The 25,378-nt window shown below is 42.4% G+C and overlaps 1 protein-coding gene across 3 annotated transcripts in view; it reads left to right on the forward strand.

The window, feature by feature from the left end:
• Positions 1-25,378, forward strand: part of ZNF541 (zinc finger protein 541) — a 1,089,530-nt gene that overhangs the window by 593,293 nt on the left and 470,859 nt on the right. The window lies entirely within an intron of this gene.

The raw sequence follows: 25,378 nt of genomic DNA on the forward strand, positions 1-25,378 counted from the left end.
AACCTCATACTTCCTAAAACAGAGACCAATAGTGAAGCTGAAACATACCACCATGTTAATGGAGATGATTGGACTATGTCTTAAAAACAATGCCTTTTTATTCAATAAAAAGCTGTACTCTCAACGCTGTGGTACTGCGATGGGAGTTTCCTTCTCTCCAAGCTATGCCAATCTCATGATGGGTTGGTGTGGAGAGGAACTGAATCGGAATTCCCGGAATACATGGAGATTCTGAACAATAATGAGGTGGGACTGAAATTTACCCATAATATCAATCGTAAAGAGATTGATTTCTTGGATACAAAGGTATATATTAAAAAGAACAAAATACATACAACAGTCTTTAGGAAAAGGACCGCCACCAACAGCGTGTTACACAGATCCAGCTTTCATCCTCAATCACCCAAAATGAGTATCCCATATGGGGAATTTATTAGGATGAAAAGAAATTGTTCAGAACCAAATGAAATGGAAATAAAATTCAAGGAAACTAAGAAAAGATTCCTCCAGAAAGGGTATAAACACAGAGGTATCTATCAGGGTGAACAAAAAGCAAGATTAAAAACCCGGGCAGAGACCCTGATAGATAATAAAAAATGCAAAAACAAATCAGCAGTAGAGGAATCAGGGTACATACCACAACAAATGTTGACCTACAGCAGAGAGAGTTTCAAAATCAAACAAATTGTAACCAAGTATTGGAGTGTCCTTAAAAAAGATCCGGACATTGGTCACCTAGTGGGGGATCACCCACTGGTCTCATATCGAAAAGCACCATCATCCGATACGCTTGTAAACAGCCACTTTGTGATGAAAAGAAATAAATCATGGTTACACTCAAGACAAAAGGGATTTGTAAAGTGCATGGTATGTAAGGCCTGTAAAATTGGACAAAACCATAAATCAATAACAGATCCAAAGGGGCGAAAAATTTAGATCAAAGAGACCATAACGTGTGATACCACCTACGTCGTATATTTGATCGAGTACCATTGTGGAAAAAGATACATTGGCAGTACAATCTGCCCACTCAAAAAGAGGATACTGGAACACATATGAGCCACTGTCAATCAAGTCATGTCATATGCTGTGGCAAAACATATGGCTTCTCATAGAGGGAAATCATGGCTCAACATGAAATGCTCTGGTCTGGCGACAATTTACCCACATGAGAGGGGTGGAAATAGAACATTCAAGTTAAGACGCCTCGAGTCGAAATTAATTATCAGGCTAAAAACAAAGATTCCCATAGGACTGAATGGGGTTGAGGAGATGTATGTTCACCTATGAATAACAAAATGAACATTATCTGTGGACATTGATAATTCATTTATATTGAAAGAGATACAGTTAACTCATGAAATTTAAAGGATTGGGAACCATAGATCAGTGCATTAATTTAGATATTTTAATAGGAAAGTATACGCGCGCAAAGCAGGGTTCGTTGTTCCTCTGCTTCGCGGATCTTAGTAGCGTGTTTGATCTTGTGGACCATGCACTGCTATGGTCAACCCTGTTAGAGCAAGGCGCTCCCCCCGGGATTATTTATTTTTTGGCCAGAATATATTCAAAATTATCAGCTCGCATAAGATATGGCCAAGGGGGAGAATGTACGGAGAGTATCAGAGTTAATCTGGGCATAAGACAAGGGTGCGTCCTTGCACCCCTCCTTTTCTCCCTCTTCATTAACGCAATCGACACTGAACTTAAGCAGGTCAATTCTGACGCCCCACAAGCAAATGCTCTGGCTATTCCCGTCTTGCTTTATGCTGACGATTCGGTGCTCTTGTCTAGAACCCCTTGTGGCCTGCAGAGGCTAATGGACAAGTTTGCGGGATTCATCAAGGGCAGGAAGTTAAAAATTAATAATAATAAAACTTTTATTATGCAGTGTGGGAAGAAAACGAGGAAGCTGAAACCATTTTATATAGAGGATAAGAAAATAGAAATCGTAAAAAAAATTCTGCTATTTAGGTGTTACGTTTAGCAGTAATGGCATGTGGTCCCAAGAGATAACTAATGTGAAGGCCAAAATGTCTAAAGGTGCACATGGAATTTTTAAATTTGCGAGTAAGCTTGGGGATCGTAGCATCCATGATATGCTGCACATCTACTGTTGCAGATGTGTTTCAATTGGACTATATGGATCCGGTGTCTGGGGGTATAGTCGTCACGTGGATCTACAGGTTGAGGAAAATTGTTTTATTAAAAAATTGCTATGTTTACCTAAATCAGCCTCAACCGAGATAACACACCAGGAATTGGGGTTGGAGTACTTGTCTGACTTAATTACTCTAAGGCCTCTGATGGTGTGGAGAGCAATCTGGATGAAAGAAGAAACTGGTTTCACCAGGAGTATTATTAGCGACTGCCTTCTCATAGACAAATGTTCACTGATCCCATGGATCCAGTATGTTGTGGCATTAGCTAGAGACATGTTTAACCTAGATGTCCAGGCTGACCCCGACAGCCTATCCGATATCCCCAAGAAAGAGTTAAAGTGTCGTTATTTGAGGAAGAAAGCACAATTACGGAGGAATGTTAATATGCTATAAATTACGCCACAATTTTACTATTCCAATGTGGTGACACCTGGCTTCCAAAATTATCTGAGGATAGTTACTAGACCATCCCACCAGTTTGTCCTCACTAGATTACGATTAGGAATCGTTCACCATTTGGTGGCGTTCAATCGTATGAAAAATCATCCTTCCTCACCCTGTCCATGTGACAAGGTCACTAAACAGAGCGCTGTACACTTCCTATTTATCTGTGATCTTTATTTGCACCTTCGCATTGCTTATTTGAAACCTTTATTTAAAAAAAAAGGCTGTAACAACTATAAAATCAGCAATGAGTTTACTGTTTTCCTTAGAGGATCCTGATATCTGTTTCCTTACAGCTACATTTATACTGAAATCAATGACCGTTAGGAAAAGTATGGTCTTTTAATCTTCTAAGCTGTTTTTTTCTTTTTAATTATTATGAGCTGCATCATGTTTACATTTTATGAATGATTTCTTCTTTTTTTCCTTTTAATTGATATTTTTTTAGTGATATTGAAATTAGAGTGTATCAGGAGGAATGTATTTCGTACATATTCTGTATGCTTTTATGATTGTTTTGTGAAATAATCGAATAAAGCTTTTGAAACTAAACGAATGGGACACTCAGTCCATATAATGCTCAATGTAAACTGCCACACTGCTATGTCTCTTGATAATAATGTAAAATAGTTAGGTCATTGACTAACAGGGTAACTTGATTCGAAATATTAGTCCTGTGAACTACAGGGCACTCAGCCCTGATCCCGAACCGAGAAGAAATAATGAATATTATTCATCGAAGTCACTGAAACTGAATCGTGATATGATGAATAATAACCAAAACTAGCACCATCATGGACACACATTTTTATTTTATTTTAAATAATGGAAAGTGGCTGCATGAAATGATATTTCCCCATATCTGAATGGTGAAAACAATGCATACAATTGATCAATGTTGCCTAGGAATATTGAATTAATGTCAATTAACATGTATGAATGCCTAGTAATTGTGAACAATAAAGTTATATTGTTAATCAGAACTACCAGTACCACAATGCCTCATAATGGGCACCAGTGGATACTGACTATATAAAGTGAAACAAACAAGGGACTCTGTAAACTACCGCGAGAGGAACGTGAAGTTCGAAACACGTAGGAGGAGGAGAGCTCTCTGACCTAATAAAGAGCTGAAAATCATCGAGGTGTGTGCCGTGAATTGATCCTTTGTTGAAATATATATATCTTAAAACAGGATCCTTTCAGGCTTTGAGTACTGCATAAATTATGCAATAAAGAAGCAGAGAACTCAGGGTAGTTCCCAAGTTTAAGTGGAGAGCAGCTCCTGGATAGAGCACCCTACAACACCAGCAACATTCTGAATCTGTTCACCTCAAATGTCTGTTTTTCTAGCAACGTTTTTAGCATAGGATTAGCACAGTGCCATCAATGCTGAGCTAGAAAGGGACAAAGTCTTTGGCCATTTGTACAGTAAAGTCTTTAAGCATAGGATTAGCGCAGTACCATTCACGCTGAGCTGTAAAATGACAAAAGCCCTATACCACTCCAGGCACAGTATTACAGCTTTGTACTGGAAAAATACCATCCAAGCCATCCTAGAATAAATACATGCAACCCCTGACAAATATTTAGCTGTCATTACAGCTCTTCAGAGAGGTGTAGCTTTTTCGAGACACATGGGAGCACCCGGTATAAGTCAAAACAATACGCTTTCAGGCTTAGAGTGCAACATAAATTATGCAAAAAAAGAAGCAGAAACTTCTGAGTAGTTCCAACGTTTAGTAGGAGAGCAGCTCCTGCATAGAGCAGCGCCACCCTGAATCTGCTCACTTCAAATGTCTATTATCCTACCAAAGTTTTTAGGCATAGGATTAGCACAGTGCCATTCACGCCGAGCTAGAAAGGGATAAAGTCTTTTGCCCATTTTACAGCAAAGTCTTTAAGCATAGGATTAGCACAGTGCTGTAGAAATGGCAAAGGCACTGTGCTAATCCTATGCTTTTGTGTGCATGTGTATATAAATATATTTATATATTCATTGAAAAAACCATAGGTTTCACACACGTTATAGTTAGGAATTAGCATTTAAAAAACCTTAGAAATTCATTGAAAAAACCATAGGTTTCACACGTTATAGTTAGCTGAACATTTCTCTCATACAAAACCTTTGAAATTCCTCCGTTATAGTTAGCTCAGCTAACTATAACTTGCACGCCCGCAATGCACTGCTGATGACGTCACATATTACATCACTCATGACATGATCAGTGACATCACTCATGACACTCAAATGACATCTCTGATGACATCACTGATGACATCATCCAGTGAATGTGTGTCTTTCTGAAAAATATATATATGTATATCTAAACATCGATGGAAGAATAAATGGGTAAATAAGTATCTAAATGGATGTTTTTTTTGTAAAATTGATTGTATAACTGACTTATTAAGTATATTTAAGTGAATAGGTGTATTATCGAGTAATCTTTAAATATCTGTATCAGTGTCTCACTTTGTATATACGTGGCTGCATGGGTTGGTGAGTAGCTACATCAGTGTGTATATGGGTTATTAGTTGCTTTTTTGAGTACCAAAATGAGTGTCTGTATGTTTCAGTAGGGAGTATTACTTAGCGCAAAGATGCATGAATGACTGACTCACTGTTTGTATGTGTTTTGAAGACAGCATGTGTGCAGGACTGTATGGGTGGATGAGTGTGTGTATGGGTGTGTTAGTGAGTGAATGACTGTCTCAAAGGTATCTTTATGAGTAACAACATATGTTTTAAACTAGTATATGTGAGTATTGATGTATATAAGTGAGTATGTCAGAGCGAGAGATTCTAAGACTTCCTGTATAAATAAGTATGAGTTTCTATAAGTGATTGTTTAAGAGAGTAAGTATGTGTACGAATCTGTAGAAGTTAGTGTAGTGGTGGGTGTATAGCTGTATATGCAAGGAAATGGATATTTGATAGTTTATTTGCATGTGTGAGTGTGTGTGTGAGTAACTCTATAGATGAGTGTCGGTGTATAACAGGATGTATAGGTGTATGAGTACATATGATAAGTGAGTACATGTATGAGTGACTATATAGAATTGTTGGTGAATGAGTGGATGTGTATGTAGATTTTGGAATTACTGAATAGGTTATTCTAACTGGAATTGGTATCTCCATTTTTTTGGAAATTTTAGTTTCTATTTTTGATCGTGTGTATCAAAGGTTATATTACAGTGAGAGGATGTCTGCCACAAGGATGATGTCATCAGTGATGTCATCAGGGATGTCATTTGAGATGTCATCAGTGATGTCATGAGCGATGTAACTGACCATGTCATGAGTGATGTAGTATCTGACGTCATCAGCAGTGCATTGCGGGCGCGCAAGTTATAGTTAGCTGAGCTAACTATAATGGAGGAATTTCAAAGGTTTTGTATGAGAGAAATGTTCAGCTAACTATAACGTGTGAAACCTATGGTTTTTTCAATGAATTTCTAAGGTTTTTCAAATGCTAATTCCTAACTATAACGTGTGTGAAACCTATGGTTTTTTCAGTGAATTTCAAAGGTTTTGTAAATGATAATTTATAAATGTATTAATTATCATGTCTTTCTTTTTATACTAATTTCTTATATTTTTAATATAAATATTTATATTTATTTTATTTTTTAGATTATATTTCATATTCTAATTATAAAATAATAACAAAACTAAATTGCAAAGGAATTTGTGGATTAATAATTGCTTGACGTCGGTTGCAAGTATAACACAGCTCCACCAATGCTCTTGGGGCCCTATGCTCACAATGCTGTATCAATCCTTACACCTGCTTCAAGCATGTGCAAGGTTTTGACGCAGCATAAGCTCAAAAGTGACTGAATGAAATGTTATACATCTCACTCACTCACTTTTAGGAGGCGTTGCTGCACCCCCTTCTGCACAAGAATGCCTCTTCTGGCGCAGCGCTTTACAATGTAATACACCCTCCAGATGCGTCACATTGTTAGTAGCACACACCATGGCATATCTTTTGCACCACCACTGTGTCACAAAAGTGACGCAACGGCTGTGTAAAAGAGGCACAGGGGATTGTAAATCCGCCCCCAACACATACAAATTCACCCAGGCAGTTTCACCAGCAGCGCAAATTGAAGCATAGACGTGTAACATATTTATGTACATATGTTACATTCAAGTGCTTCGGACATACTACAGTATACTATAGATAAACACCTTATAGATTTATACTGTAGCACTTCCTTATAGTTCTGCACTTTCACATTCTCCATACACTAGTAAGATATTCATTCATTCATTTATGAGCTACACATTCATTCTGACAAACTTTTACACACTAACATAGAAATATAGTTCTTTCTTTTACCAGTGAAGGTAGTTCTAAAAAGAACAGTTTTTTTTAGTTTTTTTTTAGTTTTGTAGTTTTTTTGTGTTTTCTCAACAAATTCCAAGCGGAACAAAAGAATGAAAAGAAAAAAAACTAATGTCGAGTACAGCAATGATCCTGCATCCTGCGTTTCATCAGGTCTATAGACTGTTCCCCATAACACAAAAGTTCATCGCAATAAATGCAAAGAATTTTAACTTTAGCAAAGTCAGAATCAATATGTGGGTGTGGACTGCTTGCTGAAAATGCTATTGCCGCAGTTGATGTGCTTGGTGTAGCAGCAGGTGGGTTCTCTTGCAACCTCCGTCTTGCAGCTCGAGCAAAGTTCTTGGGGTGCAAGTTCTTCACGTGTCGCACCATATTTGCTGTGCCAAAGGAGTATTTTTTACATGGATCACCCCTTGAAAGAGTTGTTTGGCAAATTTTACAGGTTACTTTTGGAGCATTAATCTTTTTTTGTCCTTCTGGAAAAGTAAAAAACTTCCAAATTATAGCTTCTTTCCTCTTCTTTGGACGTTCTTCAGGAATGAAATCTCCCTCTGAAAAACTGCTGGAAGATGACTCCATTGCTCTTATTATTGTGATCTTCCTTCTATTTGAGAAGATTCTCAGAAGAAATGTTTTTTCTTAGACACTCAAAGTCGAATAATTATAATGGGACGGAACTTTCAACAGTCGCAATAGGAAAAGTTATGAACCAATCAAATCTCTACTTTTAAAGTCACATGCCTTTGCGTACGCTTATGATGCGCTTACGCAGATATTTCGATACCAGAACGCATGATGTTCTACAGCGATTTGTGTAATTGTTTTTAAAAATAATATACGATTATTACAAGTATTAAAAAAAAATCATAGTTATCCCAAATGTCTGCCCTTAGTATGTACATTAAATACATAAATAAATGTTTTAAACCAAGTAGAAACATTGCCCCCTTTCGCGTACAGAACGCGTACAGGACGTCACGCGGAAGCTTTAATGTGACGCGTAACGTCAAAGCATATTCGTACCGTATGCGCGGGTAAGCAGTACAAACTATAGTGCGATCACCCTCTCAGTGACAAATCAAAGCTCAGGGCGCGCTAAGGAGAATGATTAGAAGTGTTCACTCATTGCAGATCCGATTCTGGGCAGATCCGATTCTGGGCCTGCCTCTGCGTATATTATAGCACCGCCCCCATCTCTCTCTGTTGTTAATTGTTAGTGCACACACTCATACTTGCACATGCGCGGTGCACGCCCGCCCACACTACCCACATGCCACCACCTAGCATGCTTGCTATCACTAAGCCTGGAAATACATTACCCAATGGGATGCCCCCAAGGGCCGTCATTCTTGCAGACCGCGAAAACGCTACCAATGACGGCCCTGGGCTTGGTTTGGTCAGCCCCCGCGGTTCCCATATAATGCGGGCACTGACGTGAGCACGCTCTCTTTTGCCTGCCTGTGCTGCGGTGACAGACAGACTGTCGAAAACACCCCAGACTCAGCGAAACCGCTGCCTTTGAAGACACGACAAAAGACGACAGAAGCAAAGGTAAGAGAAGACGTCACAACATCAGCCTCCACTGTAAATTGTATATGCATAATGCTATTTTTTTCTCCTTCATATGGCTTTCCTACCCCTCAATGGTTTTAAACTGTGCTTACATAATTGAAATATTTCTTTATAAGTCACAAGGTCCTATACATCTCTAATTTTAAAAATTGTGCGTGCATACATTTCTTTGTCGTATTTCTGTACTACGCCACGTGCTTAGGCCTCTAATATTATTAATTGTGCGTCCATGATAGTATTTTTTTTCTGCGTTACGAGGCCGTCCCAGGCCTGTATTAAGTTATTGATCTTCCTTTGTTTGCTGAAGCTGCAACAGTCTATCTACGGAATATTAAGAACCCACATTAAAATGCACTTTTGAAAGTAGTTACGTAACTCAGTTTACGATGACTAATCAAAATATCCTTTTGTTTCCTTTACCAAACATCGTTCAGAAGCAACCACGGCCTATCGAGCAACAGCAATGGAATTGTCTCCAACGTATTGAATATACTTTGACGTATAGAAGCAGAGTTCAAGTCGAGTGCTGAACTCCGGTAGCCGCACTGTTTATACAAGGTAAGCACAGCAGCCTAGATCTACAAAGCCTTCATAGCAATGCATTAGAAATAAGTCGGCATACCGGGCGTCAGTAACGCAGTAGGCACTTCCATATAGACACCACTTGAACGCGGCACTATAACAACTGAAATGTACCAGGCACACTGCATTCGTAAAAATGTAATGTTAGCTTTATTTGTGAAACGAGAGAGGGCCATATTATCAAGGCTTGGCGACACAATTATCGCCACTTTATCGGCAGCAAAGTACCGCTAAAGTGGCGATAATGGGTTTGATAATATGCTCTATGCAATTCCAATCGAAGCTCATGTTAGATGTGAAGGACATCTAACATGAGCTTCGATTGGAATTCCATAGAGCATACTATCAAACCCATTATCGCCACTTTAGCGACACTTTCCTGCCGATAAAGTGTAGATAATTTTGTCGCCCAGGCTTGATATTATGGCCCAGAGTGCGTAGTGTTAAGCAGCTTCTCTGTAAAATCTATACTTACCTCTGAGTAGTGACAACAGATAGGTTACAACAGTCTGACAAACAGATCCACAACCTTATTACGCCACTTTTGAGTCACTTTTAACATGGGTAAAGTGATGCAAGGAGCTAGTAAATCTACGTCTGACTTTTCAAGAAAAAAATCTCAACTCCAGACTCTGCGACACAGTTTTAATGTTGTTTTCTCTCTTTTTATCTCTCTCAGTCTCTGTGACAACATTTCTCTTTCTCTCTTAAACTTATAGACACTGCTGTCTGCTTGGACGTGTAGAAGAATTGTTCAAATGAAGTTGTGAACTCTACTTTCTTATGTGTTTGGCCGCAAGGTTTATACAACGGTAAGCACAGAGGCCTAGATCTACAAATCCTTCATAGCAATGCATAGAAATAAGTCGGCATAACGGGCGTCAGTAACGCAGTAGGCACTTCCATATAGACACCACTTGAACGCGGCACTATAGCAAGTGAAATGTACCAGGTACACTGCACTCGCAAAACTGTAGTGTAACCTTTATTTGTGAAAGGACCGAGGGCCATATTATCAAGCTTTGGCAACAAAATGATCGCCACTTTATCGGCAGCAAAGTGCCGCTAAAGTGGCGATAATGGGTTTGATAATATGCTCTATGGAAATCCAATCGAAGCTCATGTTAGATGTGAAGGACTTCTAACATGAGCTTCGATTGGAATTCTATAGAGCATATTATCAAACCCATTATCGCCACTTTAGCAACACTTTCTTTCCGATAAAGTGGCGATAATTTTGTCGCCCTGGCTTGATATTATGGCCCAGAGTGCGTAGTGTACAGCAGCTTCTCTGTAAAATCTATAATTACCTCCGAGCAGTGACAACAGATAGGTTACAACAGTCTGACAAACAGATCCACAACCTTATTACGCCACTTTTGAGTCACTTTTAACATGGGTAAAGTGATGCAAGGAGCTAGTAAATCTACGTCTGACTTTTCAAGAAAAAATCTCAACTCCAGACTCTGCAACACAGTTTTAATGTTGTTTTCTCTCTCTTTCTCTCTCTCACTCTCTGTGACAACATTTCTCTTTCTCTCTTAAACTTATAGACACTGATGTCTGCTTGGACGTGTAGAAGAATTGTTCAAATGAAGTTGTGAACTCTACTTTCTCCAGTATTAGGGTGTCTTTCATAGATTCACATGCTTGCATATTCCCCGTCATCGGAGTGGGAGTCCCACGGTAAATAAAATAGCAATAACATACTGATAATATGTATATGTAAAAACATAACACATGAAATACACATTAGAAAAAAGGCAGTAAATGCCTAGACATAATTCCACATAGGAATACATGAAGAGAGAAAAAACATTTTTAGACTATTCCTGTCATTATGTTGGTCCAAACTGTAGCCAATCAGGCGCCAGCAGCCCTCCAGAACCTTCTCCTCAGATGCTCAGTACCTCAGATTTTCTACCGCACGTCGTGTGTAAGGGAGTCTCCCAGAGCTCTGCTCAGTTTTCTCTACTTCTTCAGGTTTTCCTGTGTCTTCATAATGTCTACAAGTAAGACGTCTCTCTTCAGACCTTGCTCTTCTTGTGGAAAGCTGCGTCTTTATTCGGAAGATCCACACAGTAAGTGTGTTTACTGTCTTTACCCCGACCATGATGTGGGTAAGTGTAAGTTCTGTAGAACTTTTTCTACAAAAACTCTAAAGGACAGGGAAGGCCGTCTCCTGCTGTGGCTTCGGAGACTTAAGGACAAGGATGGTGTACTTTCTGATGCCGAAAGTCTCACTTCTGGTCATTCCCAAGCAGTTTCAAAACGTAGTAGTGTGCAGGAGTTGCCCTCACCTTTCATCAAGAGGAAGAAGATGTCTCTCTCGTTGGCCCCTGCGGTGTCTTCACCACTACCTACTACTTTCACGCCCACGAGACCTGGCTCTTAGGCGTCTACTGCATCTTCTACTCATGTTTCTGTGAAAAAACATGTCTCTGTGTCGACGGGAGCATTGACAGTCGTTCCGACGGCGAAATCTGCCGTCTCCGGATCGTCGACGGCGACGTTTGCTTCAGGATCGTCGACGACTGTCATCGTCGTCCACGAAGGTGACCCTCAGTTTCAAGACTGTGCCATCTGTCATTCCGATTGCTTCGTCGTCGACGAAGAAGCCTCCCCCGTCGACGACCAAGTCATCGTCGACGAAGAGTGTAAAGAAATTGCCTTCGTCGACGGGTGCCCCGTCGACGACCGCTCCGTCGACGACCGCTCCATCGACGAAAAATAAGTCATCTTTGTCGTCGACTCCGTCGACAAAGTCTCCGGCGACGGCGGTACCGTCGACCATAACAGATTCAGCCAGTGTAATTCCAGCGTCGTTGTCAGCTCCATCGACGACTTCTTCTGCGTTTGCATTGCTGCCATTGTCATCCACTGGGTCTGCCAATGTCGAGTCTCTTCACCAGCGTCGCTAGCTGCCTGTGGACCAGATTTCCATCACCAGTGATCCACAACCTCCCTCGCCCTTGTTTGCCACGGACTCGGAGGAAGATGTACACAAGTCTTTTAGAGCAGCACGTAGTCCATCTGATTTGGTCATCAAGTGCCAAGATTATAATAATGATGATGATGACCAATATTTCCAACAGGAAACTACACCGGTTCAAGTTCCTACTGCGACGTTACCCTTGTCGCTCATCTCTAATCTCCAGCATATGTTGGACGACTATAATAAACGTTTCCCATCATCTCCACAGGTGCCTGCAGTCCCTTCTATTCTGGCACCTGTTATGGTACCGGCTCCGGTTCCTCTGGCGCCTCTGCCAACTTCTGCTCCTCAAGTTCTAATGTCAGTTCGGATTCACACGACGGTGTATGCCGACGACGAGGATGAGGTTTCTCCAGACCGCGAAGATGGTGAGGTTCGAGATGAAGATGATGACGATATGGCGGAGTGGGATAACTACCAAGTTCAGACACCATCCCCATCTCCGGTCACACCAGGAGATTCTCCTCCTGTGGATATTGCGAGTTTCCATCAGCTAATGGATAGGGCGGCTCAACGCTTCAAGTTACCTAGAGTCCAAAGGGAAGAGGATTGCTTCCTCTATGATTTTAAAAATCAGCCATTCAAGCAGGTTCATAATGTTCCCATTATTGACTTTATCTGGGCTGAAGGAGTAAAGTTGATGCAGACCCCAAATTCTCTACCGGCTCAGATGCCCCAATTGGAAAAGAAGTATAAAGCACCTGTCGGCACTCCAGCGTGCCTCATTGGACAGCCAAAACCAGATCCGGTGGTTACACAAGTAGCTCAGCGTCATTCTCGGAACCCTGCGTCTGCTGTTACTGCCCCACCAGATCACGAAGGTCGTCGCATGGATGCTATAGGCTGCAAGTTTTCCACGATGGCATCCACCACAGTGAGAGCGGCCAATGCTGTGGCCATTTTGGGGCGTTACGATCGCCAGATGTGGGCGGACATGTCAGCTTTTGTGGCCTTGATTCTGGATGCTTCAAAGGCGGAAGCTTTGCAACATCTCCAAGAAGGAGAGAGAACATCGGAAGAGATAATTGATTGTGCCGTTGACATCGCCTGTACTGGTTTCCGACAACTCGCTGTTCTACGCAGGCAGGGTTGGTTGCGTTCCACATCTTTCCGACAAGAGGTACAGGCGAAGATCCTGGATATGCCGTATGACGGCGAGTCATTGTTTGGGCCTCATGTTGATGAAGCGTTACAGTCCATCAAAAAAGACACTGACACTGCTCGCTCTATAGGAACCTTTCAGTTTCGGAAACAGCCCTTTCGGGGTGCACGTGGACGCGGCACCTCGTCTACTTTTTGGAGAAGAAACAATCAATATCGTTCCTACAACTAAGGCAACCAACGCTACTCTAACACCCAACAACAGTCTTCCCGACAACAGTGTTCTAAAACCTATAGAGGGAAATCTTCTTACAGAGGATCTGCTCCCAAGCGACAATGACTTGCTTTTACCCCAAGAAGTTGGAGGTCGAATCTCCCTGTTCTGTTCTCAATGGTCCTCCATCACCTCGGACCGTTGGGTTCTGGACATCGTAGAGAAAGGTCATGCTTTAGAGTTCATCAAACTTCCTCCGCCCACTCCACCTTCCGGCCCACCACCAGCACACATCAAGGAACTATTACATCAAGTTCGCCTTATGATACAGAAGGGTGCCGTAGAAGTGGTGCCCAAGTCTCAAAGCGGGAAGGGATTTTATTCTTGTTGTTTCCTTGTCATCAAGAAGACGCTGGATTGGCGGCCGATATTGGACTTGCGAGCACTCAACAAATATCTCAAGTGCCAATCCTTCCGCATGTTAACGCTGGTGGAGATCTTACGATTACTCTCAATGGGGGATTTCATGGCAACTATCGACCTCCAGGACGCCTACTTCCATGTCCCTATTCTTCCGCGTGGGACGGAGGGACTTCCAATTCAGAGTACTGCCTTTCGGCCTACGTTCAGCCCCTCGTGTCTTTACGAAGGTGTTAGCTCCTGTGTTAGCTTATCTGCGTCTTCAGGGTGTCCAGGTTTTTCCTTACCAGGACGACTGTCTCCTAAAATCACAGTCTCGTACGCAGCTGCTTCAGGACACTCGCCTTTGTCAGGAGGTGTTTCGCTCCCTCGGTGTTTTCATCGACACGTCCAAGTCCCAATTGCATCCAGCGCCCTGCAAGAACTTTCTAGGGGCCACGTTGAATACAACTCTTGCAAAAGCATTTGTATCTCAGGAGCGTCAACAAAAGATTCTTCAATTGGTGTCTCTTCTACGGACAAAACAGTCCGTTTCAGTCCGACTATTAAAGTCATTTCTAGGGATGGCGTCATCGTGCATTGCATTGATCCCAAATTGCAGACTAAGGACACGCCCCATTCAAGAGGAACTGGATGGACAGTGGCGTCAGGTCACCGGTTCCTTCAACGACATAGTCTGTGTCACCACCCGCATGAGAGCGGCCCTCAAATGGTCGGCGCGGCCACCAATCTTTCGACAGGGTTGTCGTTCCTTTCCATCACTCCGGAACTTACTCTGACGACGGACGCCTCATTGGAAGGATGGGGTGCTCATCTTCAAGGCCTGTCCATAAAGGGCAAGTGGACTTTGCCTCAGAGAGCCTGGCACATCAACAGGCTGTAGCTGATGGCCATTTTTCTGGCGCTCAAGTCCTTTCATCTCTTGATTCAAGGAGAGTCAGTCCTTATCCAGACGGACAACACAACCAGCATGCATTATATAAACAAGCAGGGCGGAAACAAAGTCTCCAATCTTGTCTCATCTGGCGCAGTCGATCTGGGACTGGGCTCTAAGTCACCACGTCACTCTCACTGCAGTCCATCTTCCAGGAGTCTCCAACATCCTAGCGGATTCCCTCAGCAGGTCCACGTCATCGACCCATGAGTGGGAGTTACATCAACCATCACTCGAGCTGATTTTTTGGAGATGGGGGTGTCCGCCGCTGGATCTCTTTGCCACACCACAGAACCGGAAATGCCCATCTTATGCAAGCTGGCATCCCCACCGAGGGTCACAGGGCAATGCCCTTTTGATGAATTGGTGCAATCTGTTTGCTTACGCTTTTCCTTCAATCCCTCTGGGGCCTCGGGTATTGTGGAAGACGCGGAGACAGCCTTGCCACATTCTTCTGATTGCCCCCAGATGGCCTCGTCAGGCATGGTTTTCAGAGCTGCTTCTTCTATCCCAGTGCGAGCCCATAAATCTTCATCCTCGGGTGGACCTCCTCACGATGGACAAGGGTCAGATTTGCCATCCAGACCCCTCCTCTCTGAATTTGTCAGCTTGGAACCTGAGCACCTTGAATTTGCTCATCTAGCCATCCCGCCAGACTGTAGAGACATTCTCGCTCATGCCAGAGCTCCGTCAACTGTTAAAACCTATAAAATTAAATGGAAGAGATTCTGCCATTGGTGCGCAGCTGCTGGGGTCATCCCATTCATTCCACGCCTGTGCAGCTCCTTCCATTCTTTTTGCAACTGGCTCAGTCTGGACTCTCACATTCATCTTTGTTCTTCCAGGATAATACGCCAATTTTTCAAAGGATTATTCCGCAAATTCCCACCGATTCGGCGCCCACCTCCTACTTGGCACCTTAACATCATGTTGGCACAACTTATGAAAGCACCATTCGAACCTATACACAAGGCAGACTTGAAGTTTCTCACTTGGAAGGTTGCTCTTATCCTTGCGCTGACATCTTCATGTTGCGTAAGTGATATTCATGCCTTCACTATAAATTCTCCTTTTCTGCAGTTTCAACCGGACTGTGTAGTGCTTCGCACTAATCCCACCTTCCTGCCTAAGGTGCCTTCGGATTCCCACATCAACAAACCTGTTTTCTTAAAGACTTTCTTTGCTAATCCACAGTCTCCAGCGGAGCAGCGCTTGCACTCCTTGGACATTAAAAGTCGCTTGAAGTTTTACATCAGCAGAACAGACCTTTTGGTAAAGCTGATCAACTGTTCAGAGCTTATGGATGTTTCCACAAAGGGCGTCCAGTTACCAAACCTACTATTGCTCGTTGGGTTTCCTCGGCCATCGCTTTCTGCCATCAACAGGCAGGGAAGCCTCTACAGTCTTCAGTAAGGGCCCATTCCACCAGGGCGATGTCGTCTTCAACTGCCCTGTTCGCCGGTGTGCCGCTGCATCAGATCTGCAGAGCAGCTACGTGGTCCAACAAGCACACGTGTACGAAACACTACTGCCTGGGTGCCATCAACGAAGCAGATACTGCAGTAGGACAGGCTGTCCTTCGCAATCTTTTTCAATAAGGTGAGCCTCTGTCTTCCCTCCTCCATTATGGTTTACCATTTTTACTGTTATGACTTGCATGACTATATATATATATATATATATATATATATATATATATATTTGGTCTTATACGTTTGTTCATGTGTATCATGACTTGGAAGCCTTCTTTCGGCTATTACTGCCTTCTATTCTATATGCAAGCATGTGAATCTATTAAAGACACCCTAATACTGGAGAAGAACAATAGTTACTTACCTGTAAACAGGTGGTTCTCCAGTATTGGTGTCTTTCATAGATTCACATGCGACCCACCCACCTCCCCTCAGAGGCTCTCTTCTCCTCATAGACTCTGTGGTCACTCTTGTGCTACGAAAATCTGAAGTACTGAGCTTTGAGGAGAAGGTTCTGGACAGGGCCGGACTGGCTACCGGGCAGTTTGGAATGCTGCCGAGCTGCTGGAAGATTTTACTGCAGTGGGGACTGATTTCGTACATGGAGAGCTGCGTGTACTTCGAAATAATAAAAACAAAACGAATCTCGTTAAGTACACGCAGGTCCCCATCAACGAAATTACCCTCCAGCTAAGCAGCATTCCAAACTGCCCGGTAGCCAGTCCGGCTCTGGTTCTGGAGGGCTGCTGGCGCCTGATTGGCTACAGTTTGGGCCAACATAATGACAGGAATAGTCTAAAAATGTTTTTTCTCTCTTCATGTATTCCTATGTGGAATTATGTCTAGGCATTTACTGCCTTTTTTCTAATGTGTATTTCATGTGTTATGTTTTTACATATACATATTATTAGTATGTTATTGCTATTTTATTTATCGTGGGACTCCCACTCCGACGACGGGGAATATGCAAGCATGTGAATCTATGAAAGACACCAATACTGGAGAACCACCTGTTTACAGGTAAGTAACTATTGTTCTTCTTATGTGTTTGGCCGCAAGGTTTATACAACGGTAAACACAGAGACCTAGATCTACAAATCCTTCATAGCAATGCATTAGAAATAAGTCGGCATAACGGGCGTCAGTAACGCAGTAGGTACTTCCATATAGACACCACTTGAACGCAGCACTATAACAAGTGAAATGTACCAAGTACACTGCACTCGTAAAACTGTAGTGTAACCTTTATTTGTGAAAGGAGAGAGGGCCATATTATCAAACCTTGTCAACAAAATTATCGCCACTTTATCGGCAGCAAAGTGCCGCTAAAGTTGCGATAATGGGTTTGATAATATGCTCTATGGCAGTGATTCCCAAACGTTTGACTCCTGAGGACCCCCATTGAGTCACTACTGGAAGCCCGGGACCCCCAAGCAATTTGTATGAGTTAAATTTCAAATATTAAAACAGTAATTCGAGAAAAAACACGTGTGAACACAAAACAAATACTCAAAGTACTACGGATTTTGGGGCCAGATGTTCGACCATTTCATTTAGCGCCTCGCAATTGGCGACCCATTGCGAGTAGCAGATTGTGAGTCACTAAATGAAATGTACAACAGTGTGTTTAACACTGTTTGGGATTCCCAATGGGGTCGTAAATTGTGAGGCTCATTAATATTAATGATTCTCTCGTAATTTGCGAGCCAATTGGAAATGCCAGCCCTCCCAGGAATGGTGGCCTGCTGGGCTCAGCAGACCACCATGTCTGGGACAGCTTTTAAATAAAGCATTTTTTTTTAAAAACAAAATGCAGCCCGTTTTCCATGCATTTAAAAAAAAAAAAAGAAAATGAAACGTTTTCGTTTCATTTTTTAAGGGCAGGCAGTGGTCCCTGGAACCACTGCCTGCCCTTAAAAAATAATTTTGCATGCATTTGCAAAGGGGAAGGGTCCCTCCTATTTGTGAATGCATTACTGTCTAGTTGAAATAGGTAGTAATTGCGAGTGTTTTGTGACCACAATTGCAGTCGCAAAACATTTGTACATGGTTTTGAGCCTTGCTATTTGGAAGGGAATGCCCCTTCCAAATAGCAAGTTGCAAAACCCATTTAGCAAGTCGCAAAAAAATTGTGACTCAAGAAATAGGCTATGTACATGGCCCAATAGGTTTTTGCATGCGCAAACGGGTTTGCGAACCCGTTTGCGCATATAAAAACAGGTCGTACATCTGTCCCTTAGTATTTTATATTGAAGGAATAGCCCCTCTGTCACAAGTATATAATTCGTTTTATAGCATCTCTCATACCATTGTAGGATGTCAGAGCACTTTACATCACACACATATAGAGACAATGAATCATACATGTAAATCAGTGTATAGAAAATGTTACATAAGGTAAAGGGGACTACAAGGTGCAGTATTCACATGTCATTCATACTGGTAGGTATTTTTAAAGAGGGCTTGGTCTGGAAAAGCACAAACTCAGGATTCAGAACATAACACAGTGGCTAGCACTGACTTTAACATTAAAATGTATTTCCACCCAAATAAATCTTTTTAGCAGCATCAGAATAATGAATGACTGGGAAAAAGCATAAGTTACTAAATAGTACCATGCAGTTTGCAGCTGCTTTTTGATGACAGTTTATAGGTCCCTCTGCTAAATTACGATTGTCACTTATGAAGTGCACAGTCCCAAAAGAATCTCTGTGACAAAAGCAATAACCACGGACCAATGCACATAAAATATTGCTTTTTAAAATGCATGTTACACGTTCTTTGCAGTAGGCACATTAACCATCTGTGCTACATTAGTTAAGTCAAAGTGGCCACTGTACAAAACTCTCCTCTCTCCAGCAGGTACATTAATCACTGGCATTATCTTGACACTATTATTGTTGCTCGAAAGCTGCTAATTATACAAGAAACTTTGCTGTGCTTTGAAAACTGCTGCCTGCGGACCCCCTGGGAATGTGTCACGGACCCCTGGGGGTCCGCGGACCACAGTTTGGGAAACACTGCTCTATGGAATTCCAATCGAAGCTCATGTTAGATGTGAAGGACATCTAACATGAGCTTCGATTGGAATTCCATAGAGCATATTATCAAATCCATTATCGCCACTTTAGCGACACTTTCCTTTCTATAAAGTGGCGATAATTTTGTCGCCCAGGCTTGATATTATGGCCCAGAGTGCGTAGTGTACAGCAGCTTCTCTGTAAAATCTATAATTAATTACCTCCGAGCAGTGACAACAGATAGGTTACAACAGTCTGACAAACAGATCCACAACCTTATTACGCCACTTTTGAGTCACTTTTAACATGGGTAAAGTGATGCAAGGAGCTAGTAAATCTACGTTTGACTTTTTAAGAAAAAATCTCAACTCCAGACTCTGCAACACAGTTTTAATGTTGTTTTCTCTCTCTCACTCTCTGTGACATCATTTCTCTTTCTCTCTTAAACTTAGACACTGCTGTCTGCTTGGACGTGTATAAGAATTGTTGAAAACAAGTTGTGACACCAACTGCCTGAAATGTTTAGCCGCAAGGTTTATACAACGGTAAGCACAGAGGCCTAGATCTACAAAGCCTTCATAGCAATGCATTAGAAATAAGTTGGCATAACGGGCGTCAGTAACGCAAAAGGCACTTCCATATAGACACCACTTGAACACAGCACTATAACAGAACTGGAATGTACAAGTCACACTGCACACGTAAAACCGTAGAGTTACCAAAATTTGTAGGGGCATATTATCAAGAACGGCGATAAAATTATCGCTGTTTCAGCGGCAGTAAACTGCTAAAGCGGCTATAATTGGCTTGATAATATGCCCTTGTGAATTCCCATAGTAGCCCAGGTTAACACCAGAACCTGGGCTGCTATGGGAATTCACAAGAGCATATTATCAAGCCCATTATCGCCGCTTTAGCTGCAGTTTCCTACTGCTAAAACAGCGATAATTTTATCGCCGTTCTTGATAATATGCCCCGTAATGCTTCAGCTCATTTACTCACATCTACATAATTCTAAACTATAATTTTCTTTTTTCTTTTGCAGATTACCAATCGGACACCTTTTGGAATCCATTTCACAATTTGTTTATAACATTGTTTGTTAAAGTTATTTTTCTAGTTCTAATATAGTTCTAATTGAGTTTCGTTTAAATTTATTGTTTAATAAAAGTTAATTTAAAAAAACTACATATTTCTTTTATTTTGTGGGGGAGGGGTATGACGGTCCACAATAAAAATAATGTTGAAATACTATAGTAAGACATTCAAGACTAGGATTGAAAACTACTGAGTTCTAACTAACAGATATAATAAAAACAACGGTGAAAAACTACTAAAATGGCGGTGGATGGAGTACGTAATCAACGTTTGGCGCCTCGGTACTACCTTTCAAATAAATATAGAAAAAATATGATTATTAATACTGTACAAAAGTACAGAAGCGGATGACACACACGAACCGGGAAAAGAAAGCGACAGATTTACTACCTGAAATAAAGAAAGGTTTGCTTGTTGAACTTGAAGAAAAAGAAAACGTGGGCTTCGAAACGACGCTGCGCATGCGTAGAGAGTACAACTGCTACACAAAAAAAGGAAAGCTTTACATACTATCATAGAAATGAAGGAGCATATTATCAACAAAAGGCAATACATTATCGCCACTTTTATCGACAGGAAACTGCAGATAAAGCGGCGATAATGTGCTTGATAAAAGGCCCTTGTAACTTCCCATAGCAGCCCAGGTTCTGGTGTTAACCTGGGCTGCTATGGTTATTGCCTCCTGCAAAATAAAATCAAACCCCTAGTCGGGCCTCCAAATCTGTGTCCGTTAAAGATTAAATGCACACAACCTGTCATTCTGCAATTCGGTTTCTCAATTTTTCGAAGCCTGCAATCCACAAATACTTAGTGATGTTGCTACCTCCCCGACGGCTCGGCCGGTAAATATTTCCAATTACGCTGCCACAGTTTGAGGTGCACGCAATGACAGGCGAACTCAGCCACCACGGTTAAGTTCTTTTTCAGGCACAACGAGACACAGCGCTGGATATTTCATTTGCCTGTCATTGCGTGCACCTCAAACTGTGGCAGCGTAATTGGAAATATTTACAGGCCGAGCCAGGTCGGGGAGGTGGCAACAATACAATACAATACCACAAGTACTAAAGTATTTGTGGACTGCAGGCTTCGAAAAATTGAGAAACCGAATTGCAGAATGACAGGTTATGTGCATTTAATCTTCAACGGACACAGATTTGGAGGCCCGACTAAGGGTTTGATTTTATTTTGCAGGAGGCAGAGCCCAACATGGGTCGTATGGTGGTTGGAGCACTACGAATCCCCAAAGTCCTTAAATGACGTCAGCAATAGAAGCTATGAAACAGGACAAATCAGGGACTTGTGTTCTTCCTATGTTTGCCGCTGCATGTCCACCCCGTGAGCAAGGAGCAGAAGGAGCTCCGAAACGCGTTGGGGCTCAATGAAATATCCAGCGCTGTGTCTCGTTGTGCCTGAATAAAGGACTTAACCGTGGTGGCTGAGTTCGCCTGTCATTGCGTGCACCTCAAACTGTGGCAGCGTAATTGGGGATATATATATATATATATATATATATATATATATATATATATATATATATATATATATTTATATATATATATATATATATATATATAAATATATATATATATATAATGTAATGTTTAGAAAAATAGATACATTAGAAATACCTCATCTTTTTATTATTACCCAGTGGCCGGCGCCACTGGGTAGGTATAGTTAGGTCAGCGTTTCCGTAGGAAATTCGGTTTTTGTGTTACTAATATCTTTGGTACCGTTTGACAAATCTCCATGAGACTTTCCACAATAGTCCTCTTGTATTCCTACTTTGTGCATGGAAAGTTTTGCGTTATCTATCAAGTGGGGGCTGAAAAAACGGAGATTTCCAAAATGCTAAATCTGTATGCATTTTCCATAGACTTTTTTGACAGCCCTACCGCAAAAACTGCTTAACAGAATTACAACAAAGATGACAGGAAGCCAGACTTTAGTCCAGGAAAGTTTGCTTTTTGTGATTTGATGTAAATCCATTCAGTAGTTATTTGGAAATTAAGGTTTAAAAATATTTGTATATCTGGATCGTTGGATCCGACGGACTCCCACTAGAGTCTTTCAAAAGCATCAGTTTAAAAATAGTGCATCCTGATTGGCCCAGGGAGCTTTTTTTCCTTTGGGTCATCTTGCTCCCGCGGGAACGTGGGCTCTGATTGGCTGCAAGTAACATGAGGAAGAATGTTACCTGCTGTTATTACAGGACTCAGGGACTTAGTCCCCTGTCATGAATTAAAATAATATATAAATAATATGAGGGGGCAGGGTATGGATACCCTGCACCCCAGGCCCCGTAGGTAGGAACACAGAGGGACCCCCCAGGGGACGAAGTTGAAAGAAATTCATTACAAATGGCTGCCCGGGATGCATTCTTTAGTTAAGGGGAAGAACGCGCAAGGCCCTCTCCCCTAGCTGTTTTTAGGCTCAGGGACCCCACTCCCTTGGTTCCAGTTAAAGTTATTTAGGGGAGAGGTCACACCCTACCCTCAACAAGCCATATTTGGCCCAGGGGACCGGATCCCTCAGTGTCAAATTTGATTAATTAGGGGAGAGGGCCCACACCCCAAGCTGTATTCGGCCCTGGGGACCCCAAACCCTATGCCCGCGACTTTAAAAAAAAAAGAGGCTGCACCTTTCATGGCCCGGGACCCTATACCATGGGGCTGACTCACTTGTTGTGTCCCTGGGAGCCCATCACCGAGACACAGTGGATTCCCTACATGCCCCGGCACGGAATCATGTGTATACTCTCGTCTGGCGGGAGCAATCTCAAATCTCGCCCAAAATGGGGCAAACACAAAGTCTGCTTCCAGAGGGTGGGCCCTTTGAAAATGCTCGCACTGCACATCTTTTGTTTCCCTGCCTGCACTGAGGTGCCCAGGGAAACAGAACAACAATTTGCTCCTGCCCAGAGGGAGCAGCATAAAGAGATGCTCCCTCTGAGCGGGAGAAATGTAAGCTCCCTCAGCATACCGGGAGCCGACTGGTCCGCGGGACCCTGGGGCTCCCCTGCTGCCCCCAACGTGTGCTTGGTGGGTGCCCCAGATGGGCACTGGGGCACCCACCTTTAAATGATGTGAGCCCCAGGTCAAAGTAGGCTTGGGGAGGGGTTCTGTGCGTCCCCCTCTCCTTAAATACACCCGTCACAGGGGATGAGGCCCGAGGGCCTAAATGTGCTTTGGGAGAATGGTCCGTCAGATGCCCCCCCCCCCCCCCCCCTTCCCACATATATTGTATAAAATGGTAAGGCCCCGCGTATAGGGTTCCTGGGGCCTATAAAGGTTCAGTAAAGGGGAGCATGGCCCTCTCCCCTTCTATTCATATTTCGGCCCTAGGGGATGGAGTCCTCAGGGCCTAATTATAGCTCAGGTAGCGAGATTGTGTGCCCTCTCCCTTTATTAATTACTCGAGCCTGTGGGATGTGGTCTGAGGGGCCTAATAAGGCTCGGGGAGGGGGCCACACGCACTCATCCACTTTTCAATTGAATTCAGCCCCATAGGATGGGGGTCTCTGGGGCTTAAGAAAGCTTGGAGAGGGAGGCCACATGCCTCCTCTTCATTACAATTGAATTTGGCCCCAGGGGATGGGGTTTTAGGTGGCTTGATAAGGCTCTGGTGAGGGAGCCATGAAGCCCCCTTCACTTTTAAACAAAAAAAGCCCCAGAGGATGGGGTCCCTGGAGTCCATTGGTTTGGCTCTTCCCCTTTTATATATTATGTCAGTGACAGCATTCAAGTTTTTAACTCAGAAAAAGAATGATGTCATGAAATATGTCATGAGTGATGTAATATGTGAGGTCCTAAGCAGTGCATGATGGGGAGTACAAGGTATAGTTAGCTCTGCTAACTATATATAACTGGTTAATTTCTGTGTTTTTTTTGTTCAAAACGTTAATGATTAAAATAAATTGATTTGTTTTGACATTATTTACTATGGGGTGCTTACTTTAATTCCCTACCATCAACATTTTCTATTGAAGGGTTTTGTTATACCAGGGGTTGGCCTTCTTTTGTGCTAGGCTTAACCCAAGCCTGGGCTGGAGTACATTTACACAGTTCTAGGTCCTTGTTAGCTGTAGCAACTATTTAAGTGCAGTTTATGAATAGAAAAAGCATTACTTATTTGCAGGTAGGTACGTATCCATCCTATAACCTCTCCTTAACCCTTGCAAAACTCCTCCTTACTCCTCCCTCAAACCCCCACATTTTCTCATAAGACATAGGTAGTCCGTATCTGCAGTTGGAGTGGTGATCTCTGCACAGAAAATATAGGAGAGGTTGAGGCAGAAGCCTCTGCACATAGGTCAATGAATAGCATTTTCTAGTACATGAGTAGTACTTCTGTAGTAATACGAAACGTTTTACGTAATGCAATTTGTGGCTAGACCCCCCTGAGTTTATAAATAGTGGTTATTGGCACAACTCTGAATGTAGGGTTACCCAGACTAGCATGTGATTCAGATTATATTTTGCCACAGATGTTCTATTATTGCGTGTTTTCACACTCCTTATAAAAACGGTACCCCACTTTTGTGACTGGGCCTATGGCTCATGACTAGAAATGCCCCAAAACACAACATGACCACCTCAAAATGTCACCTTCAAGATTGACCCTTTCTGGCCATAAGGGTAGCTTCAGTGCTTGGGCCTGGGCTTGGCAGCAACCAAGAGAAAACTATCCAGACAGCATTTTTGTGACCAGAAAATAATTTTCTGAACTGACCTTTGAACAGCTAGGTTATATTTGGAAATTCCGATTCGGAGTGGGTCACAATCCAACCAACCTCATTGATATTCATGAGGAAGGTCGCAAATTGTGACTCACTCCGTTTAGAGGCCTTCATAGGGATGATTGCCTGCTATGGTATTGTATTTGTTTGCTTGAGAGTTGGCGGTGGTCCAATAGACCCCTGTATACTCCCCAATAAACTTTTTGTTTTTTTTATTCATAAAAGTGGATTATCCTGGAGGGACTACCATGTGGGGGGTCTATGA

The sequence above is a fragment of the Lissotriton helveticus genome, chromosome 9 (genome assembly GCF_964261635.1).
Source record: "Lissotriton helveticus chromosome 9, aLisHel1.1, whole genome shotgun sequence".
NCBI lineage: Eukaryota > Metazoa > Chordata > Amphibia > Caudata > Salamandridae > Lissotriton > Lissotriton helveticus.